This window comes from Rousettus aegyptiacus, unplaced genomic scaffold (assembly GCF_014176215.1).
Source record: "Rousettus aegyptiacus isolate mRouAeg1 unplaced genomic scaffold, mRouAeg1.p scaffold_m13_p_4, whole genome shotgun sequence".
Lineage (NCBI taxonomy): Eukaryota > Metazoa > Chordata > Mammalia > Chiroptera > Pteropodidae > Rousettus > Rousettus aegyptiacus.
The window spans coordinates 72,739,059-72,759,443 of NW_023416307.1; the positions used below are offsets into that span (position 1 = coordinate 72,739,059).

Here is a 20,385-nt window from a genome sequence, read left to right on the forward strand (position 1 = left end):
TTAACATCAATTTTATTAAAATACACTTTGGAAGAAATTTTTTAAAGTATATTTGACCCTTGAATGATGCAGGCATGCTGACCCCCTGTGCTGTTGGAAATCCACATATAACTTTAGACTTCAAAAATCTTAACTATGGTCAGTTCCTCCAACATCCACAGATTCATAACCATGCATCCAAAAATATATTTTTTAAATCCATGTAAAAGTGGACCTGGGCAGTTAAAATTCATGTTGTTCAAAGGTCAACTTAGCTAAAATTCTAAGAATTAGTCTTCAACATGGAGTTGGCTTCAGCCGTGGCCATTTACCCCACCAGCTGTTTTCTGGCATGCTGATCAGAATTTTTATCAAATTCATGTCCAGTTAAAAGAAATGTAGTTACCCCAATCTTAACATTAATATTTTCATGACTCTAATTTCCCAAGCTCATTCTCCTATTTCTATTCATAGAGCTAATAAAATATAATATCCCAAAGATGCCAACGTCCTACTCCTTGGAACCTGTGAATATATTATCTGACATAGTGTAAGAAACTTTGTAGATGTCATTAATGTTATGGGCCTTAAAATGAAGAAAATGTCCCGGATATCAATCTATCTGTGGATACGCCTAATCTAACCATACCGGCCCTTAAAAGTAGAACATTTTCTTTAACTGGAAGCAGAAGAGAGATAGAGTAGAAAAGATATAAAAGAAAGGTGGCAGAAGAGGCAGTCAGAGAACTTCCAAAAATGAGCAAGATTTAATATGCTGCTGCTGGCTGTGAAATGCAAGGACTTACATGCAAGGACCTGAGAGTTTTCTAGGAACTAAGGGCAGTCATCACCTGACACCTGACAGGTTAATGGGACCTCAGTCCTACAACCATAAAGAACTGTACTTTGCCAACAACCTGAATGAGCTTGAAAGCCCAGAGCTTTCCAGTAAGACTTAAGGCAGCCAACATCTTGGTTTCAACCTTATAGAACCCAAATCTGAGAAACCAGTCAAATAAGTCTGGACTTCTGACATAAAAAGACAATGAGATAAAAATCTGTGTTGTTTTAAGCTGCTAAATTTGTGATAATTTGGTATGGCAGCAACAAAAAGCTAATACACAGTATTAGATTATTTTTTTAATTTCAGCAATTTTCATATTTGTTATGAAGTTTACATTCATTTAGTTATTTAGGAAGGACATTACTATGTCACCTTTAAAATGAGTAAGATAGGTTTCAGAAAAATTGAATGACTATAGAAGATTCTGTATAGCATATGGCAGGGAAGCAGAGCCCACCCAAATCTTTTCGGTTTTAGTTTAAATTCTTCCAGTATAACAAAAAAGAGAAACTGACAGTACTATAAATGCTGAGCAACATTAGAAGTTGAAATTTTTTCTTTTTCAATACTGCCTTTCTTGATATTTTAAAATCTTTATTTGATTTTTACTTATTCTATTTTTAAGATAAGCAAAAAATTAATTTTCTGATTATCCCTCAGCTGTTATTTAAAAAATAACCATAATATTGAAGTCAAAAAGTCAAAATTTCCTAAAAAAGATATTGAAAGATACAACACAGTATAATCCCTATTTTACTTACATCATATATAGAACTAGATTGGTTTCCTTATATAGCCATCTAAATTACTTATTCAAATGGGATCTAATAATGTGAACAAATTATGTATATTTTAGTTCAATTGCTGAACTAATTCAGATGGCTATGGCTTCTTTCATCACCATTATGCTTAAAAAATTTTCACAATAACATTTCAGTCTTTTCATGTGTTTGATAATGGAAATAAGTAAGTTTAAATCATGGTTTTCCATAATTTTTCATCCTGTGTTTAGATTAATTTTATAACTTCTATTAGAAGGAAAAATAGTATAACTTTCTGAGATACCATATTAAAATTCACTACATTAAGTTTCTGAACATTTTTGGAAACCATCGGTGTTCACCAAAATCGGCTATACTGGAATTTCAGGTGCAGCCAGAAGTAGAAATTATTTTTGGTCATGTCCATCATGGTTTCCAGGTCCAGAGCTATTCTCATAGTTGTAAGAGTCTATATAATATGATTCACAGAATATAAAATTTTACATGGTACAGCTACCCTAAATTTAGATATAAATAAATATCACTAGAATTTTATTAAATATTAATTCTTCTTAGCAATTTTAAGAGAGAGGGAAAAACTCTTTAGGCAATGGTATTTTTCTTTTTCCCCTTTTGAACTCTTTCTGAGATTTACAGTCAACGAACATTCTAAATACCAATAATGCTTAAGATGGGTCCTATCTAGGTTATTTATTTAAAATGTGTATTTTGGAGTTTGGAGAAACATAGTGGAGGGAGAGTCATCCCCAGATCTCTCCCCTTTAAACAACAATAAGCTGAACATCTAAGACTCAACAAAAAACACCCAAATTGTACACCAGCATGTCTGAGAGTGGAATCTGTGCATAAGAGCTACCACAAGTCAGAACCCTGGGTGTCAGGAGGTGGACTGAGAGAAATAAAGAAGCTGCCTCTCATAGCCACTGGAGATCCCTGAAGGAAAAGGAGGAGGGGAAAAGGTGCAGCGAGTTCCATGAACAGCCCTGCCTGGGAGAGTTGTGAGCTCCACATGGCTGGTGGCAGGGCCTAGTCATCAGGGCAGAAAGCAGAGAAGTGGGATGGCAGAGCACCAACAGTTGATTTTTACTGGCCATGGCTGCAAAACTCAGGCTGAGCTGCAGCCCCTAATCCCAAACACAGAGAGCCTCTCCAAGCATATCTTCTGAGACCTAATAACGCAGAGCCCCAGAGGAATCTGAGCAAATGCTACTGAAACTGTCCCAACACTGACAGGGACTGAGACTGAGAGTAGTGAGTGGAATTAAACATCTATAGGGAAAAAAAAGGCATTATTAAGACTTTATATAAAGCAAGGATCCAAGAGGTTTAGACACTACCCACTGGAAACCAAAAGAAAATATCCTTCTTTGCAGCAGGCTAAAGAGAGACTTTTATATATTATAAGCTTTTATTTCTGGAAAAAAAAGTAGAATACACTTTCATTAATGCCAAGGTGGAGAAATAGGCTACTAAGCACCATGAACAGGCAAGGGGACAAGGCATCTCAAAAGGAGAGAGAAAAATCTCCAGAAAATATGCTTATAGACATAGAAATATGTGACTTAAATAACAGAGAATTCAGGATGGCAGTTCTGAAAAAACTCAATGAAATCCAAAATAATTCACATCAATAATTCCAAGAATTGAAAACATGACTAGATCTAAAAAATGAGTTTCTTAGCAAGAAACTCATAATGAAACCCTCAAAAAGAACCAAAAGAACTACTTCTGGAGATGAAGAACACAATGAAAGAGATGAAAAATGAAATAGCAAGCTTGAGAAATAGAGTCAACGAAACAGAGGAAAGGATCAGCACTAACGAAGACAGAAACCTAGAAATAAATTAGAAAGAAGAAGAGAGAAACTGAAAAAATGAAAAATAATGAAGAAGAAATACAAGAACTAGCTGGCACCATCATGAAATAAAACTTACGAATAATGGGCATTCCTGAAGGGCAAGAAAAGGAACAGGGATTAGAAAGCATTATCAGACAAATAGTTGATGAGAATTTCCCAAATCTAAGGAATGAGCTGGTGCTCAGAATTCAAAAGGTCAACAGAACACCCAATTTTATCTCAATCCCAAAAGACTTTCACCAAGACACATTGTATTAAAATGATCAAAAACCAACAACAAAGACAAAATTCTCAGTACAGCCAGGGAGAAGAAAATGGTAACTTATAAAGGAACACCCATTAGATTATTGTGGGACTTTGCAGCACAAACCTTACAAGCCAGAAAGGAGTGCAATCAAATATTCGAACTATGAAGTGAAAGGAACTACCAGCCTAGAATAATGTATCCAGCAGAGCTCTCCTTTAGATATGAAGGAGAAATTAAAACTTCTCCAGACATATAAAAATTGAGGGAATTCTCCACTATGAGGCTGGCACTACAGGAAATACTGAAAGAGGTCAGCTCACCTAATACAAAATGACCAAAAAAATACATAATTAGGAGTACAGTGACTAGCAGGCAAACAGAAACAGTGAGTGCAACCTATGAAGAACAGGGCATTATAAGCTTAAATAATAAGAAGAGAATTGCTATAGCAAGATAGTAATGAATGTTCAGCATAAATAGGGACAGAAAACAAGGACCGAAAAGAGGAGGATTAGAAGATCTAGATTGACAAAGGGGAATGGAGATAAGGCACACGCAGAAGAAAATGGACGACTGTGTGTGCTTGTGTGTATGTGTGTGTGTAACTATCCTTTACATATTAGTACTGGTAACCACATATCAAAGATTCCTTTTGCCATTGCAACTTTAAAGTATACAACATAGAACAAGAAGATCCAGAGGGAAAACCCACAAAAGACATCTAAAATAAAGAAAACAGAAACATGAGGACAAGGAAGCAATGGAAACACCGAGCTACCAGAAAGCAAAAGATAAAATGCTATGAGAAGGCCTCATATTTAAATAATCCTCATTAATGAAATTGGAGTGAACTCACTAATAAAAAGGCACAGAGTTCCATGAACAGCCCTGCCTGGCTGGATCAAAGAACAAAACTCAACCATATGCTGCCTCCAGGAGACACGTCTCAGCTCCAAAGACAAATATAGAATCAAAGTGAAAGGGTAGAAAATGATATTTCAAGAAAATGGCACTCAGAGAAAAGTGAGAATAGTGGTACTAATACCGGACAAAACAGACTTCAAAATAAAAAAGGTAAAGAAAAATACTGAGAAACACTTCATAATGATGAAGAAAATCATGCACCAGGAAGACATAACACTTATTAATATCTATGCTCACAATCAGGGAGTCCTGAAATATACAACGCAATTACTAACAGAACTAAAGGGAGAAACAGACCAAAACGCTATTATAGTAGGGAACCTAATACTCCATTGTTGTAATTGGACAGATTGTCCAAACAGAAAATCAATAAGGAAATAACATCTTTAAATAACACATTAGACCAACTGGAGATAACTGACATTTACAGAGGCTTCCATCCCAAAATAATTGCTTATACATTCTTCTCTAGTCACATTGAACATTCTCAAGGATTGACCACATACTGGGACATAAAGATAGCCTCAAAAAATATAAGAAGGATGAAATCATACCAACCATATTCTCTGATCATAATGCTTCGAAACTAGAGATCAACTGTAAAAAGAAATCAGAAAGAACCACAAATACATGGAGATTAAACAACATGCTACTGAAGAATAACTGGGTCATAGAAAAAATGAAAAGAGAGATCAATAGATACATAGAAACAAATAATAATGACAGTACAACATATCAAAACTTTTGGGACATGACAAAAACACTCAAAAGACTAAAGTTCATATAATTACAGGCCTGTCTCCAAAACAAGAATAAGCACAAATTAAAACCTAAAGCTTCATAATAAAAAAAATCTAGAAAAGGAAGAACAAGTGAAGCTTAAAGTCAGCAGAAGGAAAGAAATCATCAAAATTAGAGCAGAAATAAATGAAATTGAAAACATACAAAAAAACAATAGAAAAAATAAATGCAACAAAGAGTGAGTTCTTTGAGAAGGTTAATAAAATTGACAAACCCCTGGCTAGACTCAATAAAGAAAAAAGAGAAAGAACACGAATAAACAAAATCAGCGATAAAAGAGGAGAAATTATGACTGGCGCCACAGAAATACCAAGCATCATACAAGAATACTATGAAAAAAATATATAACACCAAATTTAATAATCTAGAAGAAATGGACCAGTACTTAGAAAAATACAACCTTCCTAGACTGAATCAAAAGAACTGGAAAATCTAAACAGACCAATCAGTAGTATGAAAATTGAAACAATCATCCAAAACCTACCAAAAAGTAAAAGTCCAGGACCAGTTGGCTTCAACAGTGAATTCTAACAAACATTCAAAGAAGATTTAATACCTATTCTTCTCAAACTCTTCCAAAAAATCAAAGAGGAGGCAATAATTTGCAACTCATTATATGAGGCCAATATTAATCTGATACCAAAACCTGGTAAAGATAACACACACAAAAAGAAAACCAGACAAATATCTCTCATGAACACTGATGCAAAAGTCTTACGTAAGATACTAGCAAATCGAATATACACCATGATCAAGTGGGATTCATCCCAGAGGCACATGATGGTTCAACATTAGCAAATCAGTTAATGTGATACACCACATAAACAAATTAAAAAATAAGAATCATATGATCATGTCAATAGATGCAAAATGTCTTCCACAAGATACGGCATCTATTAATGTTCCAAACACTTCATAAAACTGGTATAGAAGGAAGGTACCTTAACGTAATAAAAGCCATATATGACAAACCCTCAGCAAACATTACACTTAATGGTGAAAAACCAAAAACCTTCCCTCTAAGATCAGGAACAAGGCAAGGCTGTCCACTATCGCCACTGTTATTCAATATAACATTGGAAGTCCTAGCAAGTGCAATCAGGCAATAGAAAGATATAAAATGCATCCAAATAGAAAATGAAGTCAAACTGTCACTATTTGTGGATGACATGATTCTTTATATAGAAAACCCTAAAGATTCCACAAGAACACTACTAGAAACAATAAGTAAATACAATTAAGTCTCTGAATACAAAATCAATGTTCAAAAATACATAGCATTCTTATACTATAATAATGTGTCAGAAAAAGAAGTGGAGAAATTAATTCCTTTTACCATTGCAACATAAAGAATAAAACTCCTAGGAATAAATCTAATGAAACATGTGAAGGACCTATATAATGAAAACTATAAGACCCTATTAAAAAAAATCAAAGAAGATACAAAGAAATGGAAAGATATTCTGTATTCTTGGATTGGAAGAATCAACATAATTAAAATGACCATATTACCTAAAGCATTAATGCAATCCCCATCAAAATCCCATTGGAATTTTTTTAAAGAAATAGAACAAAAAATCATCAGTTTTGTATGGAAACATAAAATACCTTGAATTGTCAGAGCCATTCTGAGAAAACACACCGAGGCTGGAAGCATCACTCTGACTGATTTTAAATTATACTATAAAGCAACAGAAATCAAAATGAAATGGCATTGGCAGCAAAACACACATGGACCAGTGGGACAGAATCGAGGCTCCAGAAGTAAACCCATATTTATATGGGCAAATATTTTTCAACATAAGAGCCAAAAACATGCAGTGGAGAAAGGAAAGCCTCTTCAATAAATGGTGCCGGGAAAACTGGAAAGCCACCTGCAAAAGAATGAAACTAGACTGTTGTCTATCACTACACACCAAAATTAACTCAAAAGTGAGTAAGGACCTGAATATAAGATCTGAAATAATAAAATGCATAGAAGAAAACATAGGGACTAAAAGCAAGGATCTTGGACTTAAAGAGGATATTATGAATTAGACTTCATATGCAAGGGAAGTAAAAGCTAAAATAAATAAATGGGACTACATCAAATGAAAAATCTTCTTCTCAGCAAAAGAAATCATAAATGTGGTAAAGAGACAACAATTTGAATGGGAAAATATATTGGCATGCAATGCTTCTGATAAGGGCCTAATATCCAAAATGTACAAAGAACTCATAAGACTCAATAACGACAACGAAAAAACCAATGATCCAATCCGAAAATGGGCAGAGGACCTGAATAGACACTTCTCCCTAGAGGACATACAAATGGCCAACAAGTATATGAAAAGATGCTTAACGTTGTCAGCTATCAGGAAAATGCAAATCAAAACCACAATGAGATATCATCTCACACCTGTTAGAATAGCTATAATCAACAGGACAAGTAATAACAAATGTTGGAGAGGATGTGAAGAAAAAGGGATCTTCATACACTGCTGGTGGAACTGGAAATTGGTGCAGCATCTATGGAAAACAGTATGGAAGTTCCTCCAAAACCTAAGAATTGATTTACCATATGATCCAGCAATTCCACTATGGGGTATTTACCCCAAAGACTTGAAAACTTATATCCAAAAATATATTTGCACACCGATGTTCACAGTAGCATTATTCACAATGGCCAGGATATGCAAGCAACCGAAGTGTCCTATGATAGATGATTGGCTAAAGAAATTGTAGTACATATATACAATGGGATATTACTTAGCCATAAGAAGAGATGAAATCCTGTCATTTGCAACAACATGGATGGACCTCGAGATAATCATGCTAAGTGAAATAAGCCAGGCAGAAAAAGTTGAAAATCACATGATATTACTTATATATGGGATATAAACCTAAAAGCAACAAATGAACAGAACAAACAGAGACTCATGTACATGGACTATAGGCTAGTGGTTACCAGAGGGTCGGAGTGGTGGGAGTGGGGTGGTAGATGGGGTAAAGAGGTTCAAAATGTGGTGAGAGAAAGAAATCTAACTATGGGAGGTGAACGCACAGTGTAAACATATATATGCCATACTATTAAAGTGAACAGCTGAAACTCATTGGATTCCGTTAACCAATGTCACCATAAAAAATAAGTTAATTAAAAAAAATCCATAATAAAATGTGCATTTTCCAATCTTTTCAAAAGTGATTCATGTTGTTTTCAGAAAACTTTTCAAAGGTACCTCTTTGCTTTTGTATTAATGATAACCATTTTGGAAAATACAAGGTTGAATGATGATAAGGAGTGACTTTATTATACTAAGCGATATGAAAGGAATGAATTATTTTATTTTGGTGATTAAACTACTCATGGAATCATTATATGATTGTTCAGAATTATATTTCTGATCAGTTATTTAATACCTGTCATGCACTTTGAAGAAAAATTAGGATATATTGATTCTGATCTTATCAGAAATTACATGCATTCACCCTGAATGAAGAAAGGTGTACATAATGAATATTTAAAATAATTATCAAATTGGCAGGGTTATATTTCTATATTATGTTAATTAAATTCAATTTTTTTCATTGTATCCTAGAGTTCATTATATTAAAGTTTTATAAGATATTTAACAGATACTTGTGTTTGTTTAGACTCTTAGATTGATCATTAGGTGGTAATGTGCTGTTTTTACTAGTACAGTATCTAAACATCTGGATAGCATTAGAATTCACAAGAGGCACTAAGGAAAATACTGCCCAAGGATGATTTTGGATCTCAATCCTGTATGAGCTCCCTTTGTCTCATCTAAGGAGAAAAAGGTATTGGATCAGCTTCCCTTCTTATTGCCCTGTGATTGTAGAGGAACAGAAATCAGCAATGAAGCAATTATACAGGGGTGAAAGAACTAATCATTGAAAGCATTCTCATTATTAGCTTTAAGAAATTATTAGTTGTGCAGCCAAACTGAAGTAAAGGAGAACAGGTATTGAGTAAATGTTGAATTTCTAGTCAAGGCAATATGAAATGTCTACTTTTACATATTGTTGAACATATTTTCTTTCTTCAGCAAAACCAGAGACAAAAACAATATCTTAGTTTTGCTCCTCCATACATTTTTAATGTTAGTTCTGTAATACTTTAGACTTTCTGTTAAAGTATTCAAAATTACTTATTAAAGTATTATATATTATTTTCAAGAATGAATGAATTTATGATTTGGAGAAATAGTTTTACTGTAATCAATTATTTTACATAATTCATCTTTATTATAAAATGCTTAAGAAATTTAGAGAGCTGTTGAGAACTGTTGTACTATTAAACCTTATCTCTACTTGCTAATACAAACTCTGTTATTGTTTTTCCCAAGGTTTTAAAACCTTGGGAAAAGGTTTTAAAACCTTGGGAAAAGGTTTTAAAACCTTGGGAAAAGGTTTTAAAACCTTGGGAAAAACAACCTAAACACTGTTATTATAACTCTTCTTTGCTTATCTTGTCAAGGGTTACATTTAGTGAAACAGCCTATATAGAGGAGCATAGTCCTCAAATAAAGCTTGATTTTTGATTTCTTATATCTCAATCATTATGGTCATTAATGTTCAAGGTTACTTATGTCCTCAGGTACGTTACTAATTATTTTTAGACTTAAATTTCTCTTGTCACATTACAAATTGAAATAATAATACAATCTACCTATTTAAGTTACTGTAAGTATATAAAGCATTTAATATAATGCCTGACACATAGTAAGCATTCAATAATGTTTATTACTGTCAAATATGAAATATTATTATATAATATAAAGTTATATAATTATATTATTATGAAAACTTATTGTTAATTAATAATACTAAAAATTAATTATAGAATATTAATATAAATTATAGTAATTTTAATGATGATGTCATAGAGTTATGTTTATTATATTATTGATTAAATGGAAATAAACTAATTATTTCATTTTTAGCATAAATTTTCATGCAATGACTGTCTATATTTGGTTCAGGTTATTTATTACTTGTCAGGACCTCTGAAGCTTCTCAGTAAGGCACAAAACCTAATTACGATTTTTATCTCGTTCTTAAAAAAGAGGCCAATATCTCCCAGACAGTGCTAGACACAGACCAGCAGGCTTTATGTTTTATGTGTGTTGGTGCTCAAATGGCCAAGCCTGAAGGAAAAAGCCAATCTATAAATTGCACTTGGCTGGCAGATGATGGTGGTTAAAGAAAAGTGTTGGTTTGGTTTGTGAGGCTTTGGGTGTTTCTTATATCTGTATTTAGTTTCTTATTCATTCCAATTTTATCGAGTACCTACTAAACATAAGGCATTTTAAGATATAAAAGACATACGAGATATTTTATATTTCCTCAAGTAGCCATCATCTGGCAAAAGGTAAAGGAATTGATCTAATGATTACAGTATAAATGACTATTATATGAAAGGAAACAAATGAAAAGATTACTTTTTAAGTGGAATTAAAAAAGAAAAAATTTATAAAGAAATTATACTTTAAAAGGGGCTATAGAGCACAGACTAATTTAAAATAGGTGGAGATCCAGAAGTATAGTATTTTAGGTATAGAAATGAACAAAGTCATTGAGTTTAATAATAATAGGACCCAGTTCAGAACTCAATTCAGGTTGCTAGAGAATAGGTTCTCTGAAAATTATTGGGTAAAATAAGACCAGGAAGGTACATTATGTCAATACTGGAAGTTCCAGCTTAAAACATTGCAGGAGTCATTAAACTTATGGGGACCAGTGACATGACTAGCTTATGTAACTAGGTGCCTAAAAAGTAGGTAGTAAATGTTTTACATTTTTGATAAGTTAATGAGTTAGTGAATGAATTAAAGTTTGTACTTTAATCAATAAGAAAGAAGTAGGCATGAGATTTGGGTCAGAGGTTGACATTAGAAAGAATAATCAGACAGTGGTATATTATGATGAATTAAAGAGGTTAGCAATCAGAAGAAGAAAGACTAAAATGAAACACTTTTTATAACTGAGAAAAGAGGAAGTAACTGCCAAAAACTGTGAAGGGGCTGAAATTAATCCTACTTGGAACCATACATATTATGCCAGTTTTACGGGTGCTGGCAGAAGACAAGAGACTCCCAGATCAGAGGAAAAGGACTTTATTAATCACAGCTATGAGGGTAAGCAGATATCAGCATTTGTACTGGTTCCTCAAGCCCCAGTTCCCACAAAGATAAGACATATGTATACTCAGTGGCTGTACTACAGAAAAAGAAACAGAATCTTTTATATATTAAGGCAGTAAGGCTGCCGAAACTTTGCCCCAGAGCAAGACCTTAACTTTATTATACTGGACAGTAAACAAATCTATTCTTTGCCAGAGAGACATACTCTTTTTTATCCAAACCTGTTAACTATATAAACATCCTTGGAAAGATAGTCCAAAACAATGGCAGCCTATAAGATGTGCAAACACATGAGAGACCCATAGAGAATTGTCTCCCAATAGTGAAGGCCAGAATTAGGAGGCAGTACTGAAAATTTCATTCAGATCATTACTATATTCATGAAGGTTTCTGTGCTTTTATGTAGGCCACAGGCCAAAATTTTAACTAGAGCAGGAAACTATTTTTTGTTGTATTACTTTTTCTTAATACTAGTAGAAAAATAATTACTTTATTGCTTCTATATCAAAGTTCATCATAACCTCCAAGGGAAATGTTGACTTCTTACAAGAATAAATTCTAAGTCAGAATTGAACATTTCTGTACTTTTTTGAAGATGAGATTTAAATTCATAGACCTCTCTACACTATTCAAAACCTCTCTCAAAGCATTTGTATCATCTTGACAAAATCTCTCACACACGCACACACACACACACACACACATACACACACACACACACACACAATATCCATGGAATTAAAAACAGTTATATAGTAAGAAAAAGGATGAATCAATTCTGCAAATAAACTAAAATATCAGAGTCAGTGTGCTTTGTTCTGAGCTGTAAATATAGTGGTAGCCTTTCTCCTTATGTTTATTTTATAGATAATTTTAGATCTAACTGATATTTTTAAAAAGTAAGCAGAAGTAACATGGCCATACATTTATTAGGTCCTGTGGTAAAGAATTTTACCTTACCCAAAATGAGATCTAGCCCATGCCCTCAGCATCTAAGAAGTAATCTATTACACAGGCATATCTTTGCTTGGGAGCCTTGGGTCAACCAGAGAGTTAAAATATAATTTAGGTTGGGGGTTCTGAGCCACATCAACAATGTGATTTAGGATGGGTTTTGGGTCACCTGGTATCATTTGATGTTGGGAAGGGGTGGAAACTGAGAACAGACACATGGGAAATCAATTATGCCTGTATGATGAAGACCCAGTGAAAATTCTGGACAACAAACTTGAGTGAAGATCCTTAGTTGGTGATATTCTGTGTGTTCTGTAACAGATGGATACTGGAAGGGTAACACTGTCTCTATCACACTGGGAGAGGAGAAGTGGAAGCTCTGAGTCTGGAACTCTCCTGAACTCTACTATGCCCTCTTTTCTTGTCTGATTTTAACCTGTATCCTTTTGCTGCAATAAACTATACAACAAGCTTTCAGCAAATTCTGTGACTACTTCTAGTGAATTTTCTAATCTGAGGGTGGTTTGGGGAAACTCCAAACTTGCATCTGGTATTATAGTGAGGATGGTCTTGTGTGGACCGTGTTCTCTACAAATTTGCACAGGTCCTAACACTAAAAAAATTATATTCAAGAGATATTTCATTCTTTTTGTGGAACATGTATTTTTGTAATTTCAAAATTATAATGCATATTTTAATATCTAAGGTACATTGCATTTTATTATTTTGTATCGTTATCAAGTAAAAAAAAATAAGTATTTATTAAGCTCCCCTCTGATCCAAACTCTATTCTACATTCTGAGGGAGAAAAATTGTACATAAGTTTTTTGCTGATGTCATTGTATTTTTATGTTTATCCTTACACATTCAAGCACGTAACTACCACTCCTCCTCTCCCCCCCTCCCTTTTTCACAGATGAGGAAACTGAGGCCTAGGGAAAGTAAATGACTTTCCCCACTTTATTCAAGTTAGAGGGACCAGACAGTAGCTGTCCCATTTGAAAACTTTACACTTTGTGATGCTGTCTCATGGGAGGAAGTCAAAGCCAGGTCACATATCATCTAGTTAAGAACATAACTTGGGCACACGTAAAACTAGAGAATAACAAAGTACTAACCTGTGCAAGAGGCATTTAAAAAAGGAAATGAGCGTGGGCAGAAATAGCTGGAAAAGACTTGATGGAGCATGTGAATGTTGACTGGAGTGGAAGACTTTCTGGGTAAGATGATCAGCTGGGCTAAACACTGAGGTGGGTCAGCCACAGCTTGTGTAGGAATATACAGGGGTCTACGTGATAGGAACAGGCAGAGTGACCAGAGGTTGGATTGATGATGTATGTCCAAGCATTGCCAAACTCATTCATTCATTTATCCACACATCCATTTATCCACCCATCCATCTATATATTCATCCATTCATTTAACATTTTTAAAAAGATTTATTATTTAAATTAGTTTCAAGTCTACAGTACATTGGTTAGACATCTATAATATTCATAAAACGATCCCCTCAATTGCTCCCTTCCTACCTTGGCCCTACCTTAGCCATCATATTAATGCTAACTGCATTCCCTCTGCCATGCTCCCCATCCCTGTGACCAACTATCAAGTACTAATTTGTACTTCTTTAACCCTTCACCCTATTCTCCCAGCCCCCTAACTCTCTTCTCCCATTTTATTTTTATAATTTATATATATAAATATATATAAATGTGTATATACAATTTCATGAAATTCTAGAAACTTTTCAAATACATTTTTAAACTTTTCTAAAATAATTAACAGGACTGACTACATATCATTGACATACATATTCTTATGTACCAAATACTTTAAAAATTAGGCATATTTTGCCTAAAAATAAGTATGTATTATAAATGATTAGAAATTTGACCATTATAACTATCACAGGCTAATTCATCCTAATTTCAAAATAATTTTACTCTGAACTACTTCTCAAGATTTATGGTAAACTTAAGAAATTTCACACTTTGAAGTCCTTTCACTGGCAATTCTTGACTTCCCTAATTAGAAATATTATTACCTATTGCATAGCCATAAAGATCCTCTCTAATGGCATTGTAATAGCAGTTGACATAAAAGCACTAGAAACAACAACTTTCTATAGAAAAATGAGAAGGTCATATGCCACATTGATTTTATCATTTCTTTTTAAGAATACATTGGTTACAATAGAGACAGACAAACTGGTTATAGACTCTTGCTGGTGCAATAGTATGAAAGAAATTTACATGCCATTATCAATAATAAATGCTTATTATATGCCTACTGTATGAAACATGTACACAGAGGACTGTCAAGCCTCTTTCCCAGTAATGTGGTTTTGGAAAGAGCCAAAGCAATTTTTATCCTCAGAGTTTCAGACTGACTTGGGTGAGCCATGTGTATTAAAGTCCTCTAGGTAGCCCACATGAGAAAATATGTTCTCATTACTTCCCCTTAGCACTGTAACCTGGTAACAGTTCCTCTTTTAGTCATGGACCAGAAAAAGTAAGCCAAAAAAACCCTGTCAGCTTCTAAATTCACAGCATGAGGCTATAACATTTCTTTAAGGCTTCTTCTTTTATTTCTGTCTCCTACTGCCAGTCTGACTGTCAAAGTCACAGCACGAGATAAAAATAAAAAGAATCATCAAAGAAAGCTATGTGCAAAATTTCCCTACAGAAGCTTTCAGTAAGAGGGGTAAAAAAAAAAAAAAAAAAAAAAAAAGAAAGTGGCTACATTGACATTTGCCCTCCAGCTAAACATTAATAAAAAGGAAAAACAAATGTATGCTTACCCACCCCTCAAATATGTCCCCTGATATCAGAAAATGGAATGTTTCATTTTGTAATAGATGAAAAGACCAACTGCTCAAACATATTTTGCTGTGAGCAATTTAAAAAATATTAAAATTAAAAATGACTCATAATATCCAGGTAGATAAAAGTCACTATAAATTTATATTGATTTCAAGGTCAGAGTTTTACACAAAAATTTTGACAGAAACATGTAAAAACTTTTAAAATTTTGACATAAAACAGGTCATTAACCTTTAGTGTGTGATCATTAAACCATTTAGGTCACCTCGATTTAAAATTAATCTATAGAATGTCACATATAACAAAAGAAATTTTGCATTTTTAACCATTATAACTTTCCATTGAATTTTTAAAAAGATTTGCATTTTAAAATTCGAAGTATCCTTTTATTGCAAGTGTTCTCTGAGTACACATTATGTTTAGAAAATCTGTTATTGTCTTATGTTAATAATTAAATTCTTTGTTAAGTTATAATTGCATTTTTGAAAGTAAATTTCTTATTTTGGAATAATTTTAGGTTTACAGAAAAGTTGCAAAGATAGTAGAAAGAGTTAGTTCTCATATACTCCTCACCCAGTTTCCTGCATTGTTAACATCTTATATTAACATAGTACATTTGTCAAAACTTGGAAACTGAACTTGGCATTGTACTTTTAACTAAATTACAGACTTTATTTGGATTACACCAGTTTTCCAGTTTCTTTTCCAGGATTCAATCTCAGGTGCCACATTGCATTTGGTTGTCATGTCACTCTGGTCTCTTGACAGTTTGACGATTTTCCTTGACTTTTGTGACCTTGACAGTGTAAGAAACTACTGGTCAGATACCTTGCAGAATGTCCTCAATATGAATTTGCACGATTGCTTTTTAATCTTATCAATTTGATGCATGTTTGTATAGTTTTGCCTATATACAACTGTTGTATAACTAATCATACCATTAAATCAATTCATTCATCCATTCATTTCATTACTAAAAAAGAGGAAGTTGTATTTCCAGAAAGACTTAGTAAAATTTCCTCTACTAGTCAAAGAGCTTTATAAAAAGAAAGATAATCAGAATGAAATTCTTTCATTAAACCTCTAAGTACTTATTGAATGCCTACTTTGCACCTAGCAGTGTGCTTTTATAGGGGAAAGATAGAAATAAGATATGCAATTTCTTTCCTCAGAGAAGTCACAGTGTGAAAGGGAAAAAGCCAAGCAAACATAAAATTGTCATAAAAAGTTTCATGGACTGGGTGGGAGTTAATGTCAGAGACACATTTAGACCATAATGCCAACTAAGGCAGATATCAATGACTATAAAATAATTGAATATTTGATGTTTAAATATATCTTGTTATCTTTATAAATATTAATTTCACTCTAACAGAAGGAGATATAAAATACTATCTGCTTAAGCAGAAGGGGTAATATTCAAGGTAAGTTTTATAAAATGAGTTGGGTTTCATCATGGGGAGAAGTGGGCACAAAGAGATTATGCAAAGGAAGCAAATGCTTTAATGTGGCTGGACCCTATGATGCTAGCATTCTTTGAAAATGTCTTTTGGATTTTACTGAGAGTATGGGAAGTTATGAGAGGACTATTTCCTCTACTGATTTTAAGTAACAGCATAAAAAATAAGATTTGCATTTTAAATATATTGAATTATTTTCATTAAAAGAGCAACAAATCATTCTTCATATTGCAAATATTTTTCTTTTTATTTCCTTTTAAATATCTTTTTATTTTAGAAGTAATATTCTATCAGCAGTGTGGAGTATGAACTACAAAGAAAAAAACTGGGAGGAGGAAATAATTCAGGAGAAAGTATAATCAAGACAAAATAATAAAGTTATAAAAACTAGGGATGGAGAAAGTTTTTAAAGAGAGGTAGAATCTATAGGACATGAATAAAATTTAATATAGAAAATAAGAGAGTAAGAGGAGAGAAGGTATCACTCTTGAATTTCTACTTAGTTGACATGGGGACTACTGGTGTGAGTTACCTAAGACAGGAAATATAAAGGCAAGGAATGAGTAGTTAGGTAAATGTGAAAATATTTCAGTTTTGAATAGATTGGGTTTGAGATGCCTGAGTTTAAGATATAATGTAGAGATGCCCAATAGGCTGTGTGATTATTGGAAATGAAGCTAAGGAGAGAGATGAACTGGGGATTCAGTTTGGGAGACATTACCATATAGATAGTATTGGAAATAATAAAAGTAGATGATATTCTCTAGCAGCATATAGAATGAAAAAAAAAAAAAGGCTGTTTTTGAAACTCTCAGAAAACATCCACATTTAATGCATGGGAAAGGGCAGGTTAGCCAGCAGAGGATACTAAGAAAGAATGGCAAGCAAAGTACAGTAAAACCTAGAAAATTTTATCACAGAAACCAGAGTGGAGGTTCAATATTCAAGAACAGAGATTCAAAAAGCAGAGAAAGAGCAACAGTGCCGAAGTTATAGATAGGTCAGTTAATATGTCTATATTGGTTTAATTTTAAACTAGCAATCAGAGAATATGCTAAACATTATATTTTAAACTAAAAGTTCTGGGAAAAATTTTCTAATATATGATAATGAACCAATTTAAAAATCTTCAAAAAACTTGTGACAAAAAACTGAGTTCCTCTCTGTGCTCAGCCTTTGCTTTCTGGTATTCTATTCTGCGATCTCATCTCTAGACATGCTGACCTCCCTGGACTCACAGGTTTATCCCTTCAACTTAGGAGGTATGTTTCCAGGTCCTGCCTGGGCTCTTTCTCCTTTTATTTTGAACTGGAAACTTTTTCTAAGTAGTAGTCTGGGACAACGGTTTTTGACTTGAATGAAGAATCTGGGTATCTTGCTCTCGCCGTAGCTGCATCAGGTCATTTCTTCATTTCCCAAGGACAGAAACAGCTGGTATGTGGACCATGACTGAAGGTAGTCCAAAATGGTGGCATAGAAAGATCCTGAACTCCCCTCCTCCCACAGACACAAAAATTTACTCCACATGGAATAATTTCTGCAAGAAAAAAAAAGTGAAAACCAGATAAACAGCACCTCCATAACAAAAAGTTAAAGGGCCACATTGAGATGAGTGGAAGAGATAGAGACATAGTCTCACTAATAGCCTCACCCCAGGCACAGTGACCCACAATAGGGAGGGACTGCAAAAATATAGAACTGTTCTCTGGAGAGCAAAAGATTTGTGCACCATATCAGGGATCTCAACCCTTGAATCCAGCACCAGAAACATGAGCCACCAAAACCTCTGGCTGTGAAGCCAATGGGCATTACATCTGTAAGAACCATAGGATTACAGGGAACAGAGAACCCAATCATAAAGGGCTCATGTGCAGACTCACCTGCCTCAGGACCAAGAGCAAAAACAGAAGTTTGTAAAAGCACCTATACCAGAAATGAAGAAGATCCACTCACTAATCTTAAAGAATCTGCTGGAAAGACAGGAACCTGCCGAGACTCTCTCCAAGGATTAAAAGGCTTTTGGGTGCCATTTTTATAATCTCATTCTACCTTGCTACTGTCAGTGCTGATGAAAGCCATTTTGGTAGTTCCCATCTAATCTGCGGGCACTGGTGGGTGTGCTCTGCACACTAACGCTTACCAGTTGTCTGGACAAATGCCCTATCTGCATCTCCACCACAGCCATACCCAAGACAGGTAAATGCCCCACTCTTCTCATGCCACAGCCTTTCTCCCACCCCTTGAGCCAACAGCTGCAAGCAGCCCACACAGGGGACACACATAGAGCATCTGGTTTTGATGTCTAGGGGAGATAAGTAATCTTCCTGAGTTAATGGTCATAATGCTTACTGAATTCAGGAGAAAAATGGACGAACACAGAGAGAGCTTCAATAAAGAAACAGATGATACAAGAAAATGACAAATAGAAGTCAAAGGGATAAAGACTATCATAACTGTGCTGGAAAATACACTAGAAGGTTTCAACATCAGGCTGGATGAAGTGGAAGAATGGATCAGTGGCTTGAAAGACAAAGCAGTGACCCTCAACCAGACAGAGCAACAAAAAGAAAAAAAATTAAGATAACTTAGGATACCTATGGAAAAACATCAAGCAGAACAACTTTCACATTATAGGGACCTCAGAAAAAGAGAGGGAGAAAGAGTCAGAAAAAATATTTCAAGAAATAATGGCTGAAAAATACCCTAAGCTGGAGAAGGAAACAGACATTCAGGTATAGAAAGCCCAGAGAATTCTAAATAAGCTAAAAACAAAGAGATCCACATCAAAACCCATTATAATTAAAATGTCAAAAGTTAAAGCAAGTGAAAAATAGCATGCTATCTACAAAGGAATCCTTATAAGATCATGGGCAGATTTTTCAGCAGAAATTTTGCAGGACAAAAGAGAGTGGCAGGACATATTCAAAGGCTGAAAGGAAAAACTTTCAACCAAGAATACTTCACATAGCAAGGTTATTATTTAGAAGTAAAGGAGAGACGGTTTTTTAGATAAGTAAAAGCTAAAGAAATTCATCACCACTAAACTGGCCTTAAAATCAATGTTAAAGAGACTTCTTTAACCTGAAAAAAAAAATGAAACTAATTAATAACAAGACATATGAAAGTACAAATCTCCATTATCTTTAATATACATGCATATTAAAGATAGTGAATTAATCATTTATAAAGCTAATATGAAGATCAAAAGACAAAAGTTGTAAAATTAACTAAAACTATAATAACTAGTGAAAGGATACATAAGATAAAAAGATGTAAAATGTGGTATCGTGAAAATAAAACTTAATAGGGGAGAATAAAAGTGTAGAGTTTGGGAATGTGTTCAAATTTAACCTGCTATCAACTTAAAATGTTATATGTAAAAGTAATGGCAACCACAAAGCAAAATCTTATAGTAAGTACCCCCCAAAAAAATTAAAAAGAAAGCTAAATATGACACTAAAGAAAGTCATCAAACCACAAGGGAAGAAAGAGAAAAAGAAAGGAAAAGAGAGAAACTACTAAACAGCCAGAAAACAACTAACAAAATGGCAATAGGCACATATCTATC

At 33.9% G+C, this 20,385-nt stretch overlaps 1 protein-coding gene across 1 annotated transcript in view; it reads right to left on the minus strand.

Moving 5' to 3' along the window:
• EPHA6 (EPH receptor A6) overlaps positions 1 to 20,385 on the minus strand; it is a 795,422-nt gene that overhangs the window by 501,844 nt on the left and 273,193 nt on the right.